The sequence below is a fragment of the Pteropus alecto genome, unplaced genomic scaffold (genome assembly GCF_000325575.1).
Source record: "Pteropus alecto unplaced genomic scaffold, ASM32557v1 scaffold146, whole genome shotgun sequence".
In the NCBI taxonomy this organism is placed as follows: Eukaryota; Metazoa; Chordata; class Mammalia; order Chiroptera; family Pteropodidae; genus Pteropus; species Pteropus alecto.
In genome coordinates, this window is record NW_006442107.1 from 20,207,533 (window position 1) to 20,216,981 (window position 9,449).

At 37.1% G+C, this 9,449-nt stretch overlaps 1 pseudogene; it reads right to left on the reverse strand.

Annotated features, from left to right (window-relative positions):
- Positions 1-9,102: 9,102 nt before the first annotated feature.
- Positions 9,103-9,221, reverse strand: LOC112469416 (annotated as a pseudogene).
- Positions 9,222-9,449: the final 228 nt, after the last annotated feature.

Sequence of the window (9,449 nt, forward strand, 5' to 3'; positions counted from 1 at the left end):
AGCTTTAAAACCAAAGACAATAAGGCATTCTAAATAAGACTATTATGTTCTTACTAAAAATTGCTGTCTAAGGGACTTTTGGGAAGTGCCTTGGAGACATTCATTCATTCAAAAAATAGTCATTAGGTATCTACCAAGTATCAGACAATTTTCAAGGTAATAGGAATACAATGATGAATAAGACAGATAGGTACTAGTATTTATGGAACTTATTGTTTTGGAGAGAGGCAGCCAAAAACAAGTTAAAAGACAGAAAAAAAATCGATCAAGTTTAATAAGTGCTATGGAGAGAACAAACCAGAGGCTGAGAGGGAAAAGAGCAAAGTCCACTCTAGGAATGTTTTCTAAAGAAGGGACATTTACTCTGAGACTCAAAGGAAAAAGAAGGGAGACATATGGTGGGCTGGATCCAAATGAACTATCGGGAAATCAGAACAAAATGAGTTAAAGAGAAAGATGGGATCAAATTATGCATAGATTTATGGACCAAAGCAAGGAGTTGGAATACGCGCTAAGTACAATGGAAAGTCCAGTAAAGGTTTTTTTTTTTTTTCTCTTGATGATCTGATCCAATTTTTGTTTTCAAAATGCTATTTTCCCCACTGTGTGTAGAAAAGTTTGAAGGAAATGGAAGGGAACAAGAGAAGTGGAAAGACCAATTGGAAGACTGTTGCGGAAATCCAAGAAAAAGAAATGGTGAGGTGACTTAAAATGGTGACTGTGGAAAATGGGCATAATATTTGAGACATTTTGGAGGTAGAATGTGAAGAAATGGCTAATAAATTGAATGTGTGGGACAATAAAGAATAAAGACAATTCTAGGTTTCTGCTGAAATAATGCAGCAGAAAACTGAAACAAGACCTGTTCTTTACGTTGAGAAGAGCGGGTTTATCCAGGACTCTGACTCGTCTATTGACTATAATTGTGCATATTTATTTCTTAGACGTTGAAGACTAGATAAGAGCTCATATAGGCATGAGAATCCGATGGGGAGTAACTTTCCCGTGAGGACCAGAAAGCAGAGCTTAAGGAACATTTGCTTTGTTTCAGGTGGTGATAAAGACTCTCTCCTTGACCTAACTCTAGTCCAGCTCCTCTAAACCTTCAAGGTCCCAACTTTGGACTTTGTCTTTGGTCTGTTTAGTCTAGATTTAGCAAGAATCCTGCTGGGTCAATTTAGTGAAAAATCCCTCACTCTTAATTTCTAATCAAATTCTTGCATCCTCCACTCTTGGTATTTTATCCTCTGGCCTGCTTTTAGCGAGAATCTTTTTGAGTTGGTCTAGCAAAAATCACCTTTAGCCTGATGTTTCCTCTTAATAATTCCCCATCCACTGAGCTCACCTTGTTCCTTGGCTCTAAATCTCCACTGATCCTTGTTGTATCTCTTTTGCTTACAGCAAAATCCTCATTGCAGTCCCCCAGAATATAAAATCTGCCCTACCTTCTTTAAAAAAGTGTCATAAATAATTTTTTTTAACAGTGGAGAAAAAAATAAATAAATAAAAGAGCATTCTGGGAAGAATGAGAAAGGGTAGCAAGAGCTAACAGTTTGGGAAAATAGAAGTGAGTAGATATATTTAAATGGCAGGAGGAAACCGGCAGAAAAGAATGATGACAGAATACCTTGTAGTGAGAGCACTCTGTGACATAGCTTGCGGGAGAGAAGTCTCAGCATCAACTCTCAGGTCTGCTCAGGTCTCTTCCTGTTTCTCAGCAGAAGAAAAGAGAAAGTCTCCGACTCTAAGGGCCTTTCCTTCTCTTTTTCCCAGCCATACAAGTTGTTCTGCTGCTAAAAGAATATTTCTCTTTTATATCCCATGGATCTCCACCATGATAACAATCTATAGAAATGGAAACGTGGTAACATTTGTTTACCTGAGGAAGCCTCTAAATTTGTGTGGTCTTACAAGAATCTGAAAAGGATCCATGAATACTTGAAAGGAAATTAAAATACCTGTACTAGAGAAACAGCATGCTGAGTTCAGTAGTATGGTCTTTTCAATGACACTTAAATTTGAATTATGCTTAAAGCTTTATTATTTTAAATGCATCTTTTAGTGTCATTTAAAGCAGCGGTCCCTAACCTTTTTGGCACCAGGGACTGGTGCTCCTACGAGACTCTAATGCCTGATGCTCTGAGGTGGAACTGAGGCGATGATGCTAGCACTAGGGAGAGGTTGCAAATACAGATGAAGCTTTGCTTGCTTGCCAGCCACTCACCTCCTGCTGTGTGGCCTGGTTCCTAACAGGCCATGGACCAGCACCATTCCATGGCCTTGGGGACCCCTGGTTTAAAGCATATCAATCTGAAATCTTAAACACACACACACACACACACACATCTATTAAAGGGTATATGTAGTATAAATCTAGACTACTCTGGATCTTGATTGAATGCAAAGTTTTTAATTTCAGATTTAATCCCTGAAAATTTTCAATATTAGTATAAATGCATGTTTGGCTCAGTCTTCAGTGTGCATCTCTTTGAAAATGGTTAATGCACTGACAATTTAAAATCAATGCAAATTATTTCCGCATTGTCTGTCTCTCAAATTAGAATGTTTATCAGTATACTGGCAAATATTAATTCCTTGAATAATATTTCCTTTGTCATACTCCTAACAGTCCAAAAAAGGCTTTTTTAGAAACATGTGACTCAGGCGAAGTGGTATTCTCTTTCTCTTCTTCCTGAATATTTGTGGCAATCTGCCCTCAGAGGTAAAAAGAACAGAGAGCAGGATATAATCTCAGTTTGCGGGGGGGGCCTCTGGAATTAGATTATTCATCTAGAAGTCACAATGAGGTTAAGAATCTCTCAATGACCAAATGGTCTTAGGCATTGGAATTGCAGGTACCTCGTTGACCAAGCCATTTCATCAGGCAGACCACTGAAGTTTCACAAGAAATCTTATTCACATAATACAGTCCACCGCTATCAATCAATTCTCTAGGGCTTTGCACTTGAATAGAAATAATACCCACCCACAGCATTTATCATTAGGCCCAAAGTACTCATCAAGCATGAGTATTCTTTTATCAGGATGAGCCTGTAAAATAAATAGTTAGAAAAAAAACGTACTTTGTCCTTTGAATCTTGAAAAGAAAAGAAAGTCTTTTAATAATCTGCAGCCAAATCAGCACCTTCAGGTGAATCAGAAAATAGGACATTTTGTAGATGACAAAGGATGGTTAGAGCTTTGAAACAAATTCATAAATATGAAAGTTTTTATTCTAGGGCCTATTTTTCCGTTTCAGAACTCAAATAAAACCACAGTAATGATATTTAAAACTGTTCCAGACTCTGATACTCTAAGGTCTTCTTATTCTGTCTACATTTTTCTTTTAATGGTAAAGAGCCCTGAAACACAAACACTCTCGAAATGACCAAAAACTTCTCTCACAAAGAATATAAAACAGAAATTTGACAATTCTAAACAAAATTAGAAGCAGGTGCAGATGGAATCTGGGAAAATGCAAATACACTTTTAATCAGCTTATAACAACACCTCTTGTCAGGTATATTTCATAGTTAAATTTTAGTTCTACCTTGAAAAAGTCTGGCTTTCCCTCTTCATAATTCATCTTTTAAGTTGGCTTCTCTTCTATATTTGTGGCACTCTTCAATTTCTCTTCTGCACTTTAGTTTGATAGCTTTTAACCTCCTACCTTCTCATTTTGACTATCAACTGAATAACCTTGTGTGTGTATTTGTGCGGGCATTTAGGTGTTCGTGTGAGTAGGTGAAAACATTCATATCATTTAGGCAACAGTATTAATGGCATCATGTATTACAGGAGTCTATTGGTTATATGAAATTAAACGGTGGCAATTTCTTGTTCTCAAAGAACACCCACAAGGAATGTCTTCTCAAATTCTGAAAGCAAACATAGAGTAACATCTTGTACATGCTGTGTTTGAAAATTCTTCCACACTAGCTGAGTTGCAATTTATTTTTTCTGCAAGCTGAGTTGTCACCCCTATTGTATGTGTTAGAGTCTGCCTGAGCAGAAAGTCTAACATTCCTTCCCATTCCTATTGTTTTCTTATAGGGATTTGACAAAAAGAGATGTAGTTTGCATTCATGAATGGCAAAAAAATAAATTAATTAGATGCTTGGGGAAATAATTATGGAAATATGTTTTAAGAATTCCATACATGGGCTGTAAAATAAGACAATGTAGCCTCTGCTAGGTTTGGATCGATAATCAGTACCCAGTCATAGGACTCATTTCTAAGAGAAAATTGTAAACATATCATTTAAAGTTACATCTTACACAATTATATGATGTTTGATGGTATTTGAAATCATTTACCATAATCAGGGGCTTTTCCGACTTTTCTAACTTAGCAGCAGAGAAAAGTAAATATGAATCCTTGAGTAATTCAGGGTATAGTCTGTTGCTCCCTGATCCAAGCATGAAATTTCTTTGAAGTCCTGTGATTTCTCATAAATATTCATAAACATTTTGCATTTTATATATGTATATACATATTTATTTCAATACAAAATTAGTATGTCCCTATCTCCTTGAAAAAATGATGCTGGAAGATAGTCCAACTTTATTCTTTGGCCTCCAGTAGCTGGGGGTTCTGCCAATATTGCCAGGGTGCCCTCTAGGTTAAGAGGCATGCAGTGATCTGGCTGGTTTGTCATAACAACTCCTCCCAGTATTCTAGGAAGGTAGCTCTTCTTATCCTGAGGGCAGGAAAGGAAGCTCAGAAATTTTAAGTAACCTGAATCAGGTGAGCTGTGGTGTCCAGATGATTCCAAGTCCCGGGGTTCTGGTTGTGCCACTCAGCTGCCTGAATAAATAAACATCTATCCTCAGTGCTCTCAATTGAGCCTGAAATAAAATCTCCTTTGTCAGCACCTCAGTGCTTCTCCACACAGTCACCCAAGCCCAAGAATTTTAGAGACATGTTATAGAAGACGGATATTTTTCAGCTGGACTATTTTTTGCTGCAAATAAACTCTGAAAAAGGTCACCGGCATTTGGTCATTTTCTGAGTGAGGAGCAGAGATAAAAAGAAATATGCGAATATGGACCTTTTCTCTGCAAGTTAATTCACTTTCTAATTCACTCACTCACTCAACTCGCTCACTCTGCAGGCATGGACACATTAACCAATATTGCAGGCACCAAGTTCTAAGCACTGTGCTGTGAGATTTAGTTGCCATCCATAGACAAATCATAATTCAGTCGTTCTCTTTTCTTGTTTGTTTGTTTAAATGTTTCTTTCATAGACTACTGAGTGGGATAGATAGAAAAATAAATATTGAAGATGATACAGTGCAAACAGCTCTTTCATTGAGATATGCTTGGGGTTTTATGAAAATACAGAGAACTTGTAGCAAAATGAGAATGATCAGTTAGGGAAGGCTTCTGGAAGGGTGGTAAGTGAGCTGAAGTGTGAGGGATGAGTAGAAGTTGACTAAATTAACTAAGACGTGCAGAGAAGGAGGAAAGGTGAATGAATCAGGAAGGGCAAACTGGTTTTCTCAAATTGCTAGTTCTAATCTCATGGTGGAGTTAACCAAGGGAATAAATTGAGGTTCATTGAGAGACCTAGTCCAGCCTCTGGTAGGAAGAGCCTCCAAATAGAGCCATATGTTTGCCATGGACAAGGCTAAGCATTAACTACATTGCCCTATTATCAAGGGATTGTTGGGTGTGAAACAAACAGGAAAATTCAAGTTTAATTGTTGTGACTTGTAAGCATGGAAAAAAGTAAACCTGATAAATTACAACATTGGAAATATACTGCAGAATTAACCAGGAGTTAGATATTTGCTCATCTCTTTTGTATATTCTTATCTCTTCTCATTTAAAGGAAGAAAGTTGTCTTTTTATTTTTCTTGTGAGAGTCTAAAAATGTTATTGTTCTTTGCGCATTTATGTATCATTTGCTACCTTGGTCACAATGTCATCTTCCTTATTTTTACAAAGTGTTCTAAAAACCTGAGATATGGGAAGACTATGATCTCTTTGTTAATGTAGTTCATATAAGTATGGTTTTAATCTATTTTTTCTAAATCTGGTGCCATCTATTCGACTCTGAGTTTGCATAAAATACATATTTCTATTGCCATTACAATACATGACATTTTATCAAAGTGCCCTATGTGCTCCTGTGTGTTTCTCCTGAAACGATGCCTCCTGGGTTTTTGTAACAAAGAACCTCAAGCGTCTGAAGAGAAGTTAATGTTCTTTCTTTTGAAGACTGTGAGTTTGTGAGATCACTCACTAGGTAACTGAAACCTGAAACATCATAAAGGTATTTTCAAAACTCAGGCACTCTGTGAATGAGACATGAAATAAATTTCATGCGCATCAGCTCCCTGGAGCCTTGTCACAATAGATAAGGCCAAATGGAAGGATGCAACATTCCTTCTTGTGGGCTACTGAGCAGCTAAGTTAATAACTGAATCTTAATTTCACTCCAGGACGTAGAAGCTGCTACATCCTGTCCTTTTTTGATCCCTTTATCCGTAATAGCAAAAGTAGAAATACCTTTACATCAGACCAAATGATGACTACATCTATATGTGCTCTTCCATAATTAGGCTTAAACACTCATTCAAAACTTCCTTCTTCTGGGTGGGCTTCTCGAATTAATCCCACCATCTGATTATTTTATTTATGTGGTACATTGATTGCATTAATGATCCCAATCCTTCACACCCCACACCCTACCCCATATCTGCAGTCTTGGCAATGTGGCTTATCAGTCCTTAGTCTTCAAAGAGTCTGTTTCCCTGACCCTTGATTCTAACTTGGACCATGTGATTTGATTTCGCCACTGCATAATCACAGTTGTGATACAAGTAGAGGCTTGTAAAAATGTGGTCCATTTTCATCTCTTTTGCTTCTCTGACTGCTCTGAGAACATGTCTAGGCTAGCCTGCTAGAGAATGAGAGACACATGGCTCAGGTGTCCCTATTGTCCCAGCTGACAGCCAGCCAACCACTAAGCATCATTATTGTGGCAAAAACCCACAGATGATTGTGGTTGCATGACCAACTCTGCCAAGCCCAGCTCATATCTGCTGAATTCTGAGTTAAATCCATGCTTACTATCTAATGACATTGATATTTTGTGTTTAGTACACTGCTGTATTGTGACAATACATAGCTGATGATTCCTTTTGTTTCTTTATACTTAAATTATGCTTTATAATTTATAGTATAAATATGTACTTATATTATGCTTTTGTCACATGTGCAAACTTATTCCACTATCCTCTCCTTTCCCCACCAGCTTTATTTTAAAATCTTCCACTCGAAGTTTCTACAGAAGCTACCATAGGGCCCTTCACCCGCTTCTGCTAACAAGACTGTGTAGATTAAGGCTTCTTATCTGTTTCAAGGACAGATAACTAACTGACTGGCAACTAACCAGATTTTATGTCTAATCTGAAGAAAGAAATTCAATTAAGGCAGCTGAGGTGCTTGCTAAAGCTGAGAGAGTGACTAAGAGGTTAAGGATGGTAACCATGGTGGACCATGGGCATAATTAGTTCATCATTAGATGAAGCAGGTTGCAAAAAAGAAGCCAATATGCCGAAGGAAGCAAAGATATGAGACCTCGGAGCCATTCAAAGACAGAAAGGGTCACTTGTTCCTTATTCCTCTCTTATCCTGCTCTGGTTTTCATGGGCACGGCCAAGAGTCCTACTGCAGACTCTGAGATTCCCTTTCACTTTCAATAACCAGCTAGACTTCAACCCCTCTACTTCTTTTTTAAATAAACTTTAAAAATTGTTAAGATAGTACACAGGGTTTCTATAAATCCTGCACTCAATTTTCCCTATTATTAACTTCTTACATTAATGTGATATATTTGTTACAATTAATGAACCAGTATTGATACAGTATTATCTACTAAAGTCTGTACTTTATTCAGGTTTTCTTAGTTTTCAACCTAATGTCTTATTTTCTGTTCCAGGATCCCATCTAGGACATCACGTTACTTTTGATTTTCATGTCTCCTTAGGCTCTACATGGCTGTGATAGTTTCTCATTTTTCTTGTTTCAGATGACTTCAACAATTTTGAGGAGTACTGGTTAAGTATTTTATAAAATGTGTCCTAATCAGAATATGTCCGATTTTTTAATAATTACATTAAGGTCAAATGTTTTTGAGAGGAAGATCATGGAGATAAAGTGCCATTCTCATCACATAAGATCAAAGGTACATGCTATCCACGTGACTCATTACTGGTGATGTTCACCTTGATCACCTGGGTTTGTCAGGCTTCTCCACTGTAAATTTACTTTTTTTCTGCCTTTTTCATACTGTACTCTTTAGAACTAAATCACCATGTGCAGCCTCCAACTAAGGAGTGGGGAGTTATGCCCCCTCTCTTGGAGAACAGAATATCTGCCTATGTTACTTGGAATTCTCCTGCATGTCAGACTTGTCTATTCTATTCCAAGTATTTAGTCATACGATCATTTATTTATACCCACATAATGGATATATATAGAGAGTCATGGATATTTATTTTATGTTTTAGGTTATAATCAATACTATGCTATTTATCCTATTCTTCAAAATTTTCTCTTTTTATCTCTGGAATGTTAGTTCTTCAGTTGGCTCTTGTGCCACTTTAACTTTTGTGGGGGTTTTTGTTTGCATTTCTTTACTTTCTGAAACTACAAGAAGGCCCTCCTGATACTTTTTATGAGAGCTAATTTGAATAGGTTTCTGTTGCTAGCATTCAATAAGCTCAATTGGAACATAGATTTATTTTCGTTTTTAGTTTCATGCTCTTCTTATAAACCTATTGTTTTTTTATCTACTCACATTCCACTCAGTGTTTGTGAGCATTTGTTCACTGTGCGAGTACTTGTGTGTAGTGTTTATGAGGTGGGGAGGCTGGCAGGAGGAAGAAAACTATGTTGAAACAGAGGGGAGAAAAACAAGAGTAAGGAAAAACTGGCTTCCAGAACACCCAAGAGAAAAAGCCAGTGAAGGAACAAGTTCTGCTCTACTTGCTTGCCAAAGGAGAATATAGTTATGTCTCAGCATAAATTTTTTATTGTTATTTATTAAGGACCTTGTCAGTTTACCATTCCTCATTTTTTTATTTTCTATGCCTACAGTACCTGGTCTTCTTAGGTGGTCTCCCATCCAAATATTAAGCAGGCCCGACTCTGCTTAGCTTCCGAGATCAGACAGGATCAGGCTTGTTCAGGGTAGGATGGCCATAGACTCGGCATAGATTTTTAAGACAATTTAAACTTTATACTAATTATAACTTCAAAACTACCCACATTTACTATATTTTAATTTTTTTATCAATAGCATGGATAAACAAAATCATGATAAAATAAGTCAAAATATCAATAGGATGTTATCTTTTCATCAAAATGAGTGGAGCAGAAGCTGTTTCGGAAGCATTGTTTTCACAGTGAGCCCAGAAGGAATTTACATATAGGAA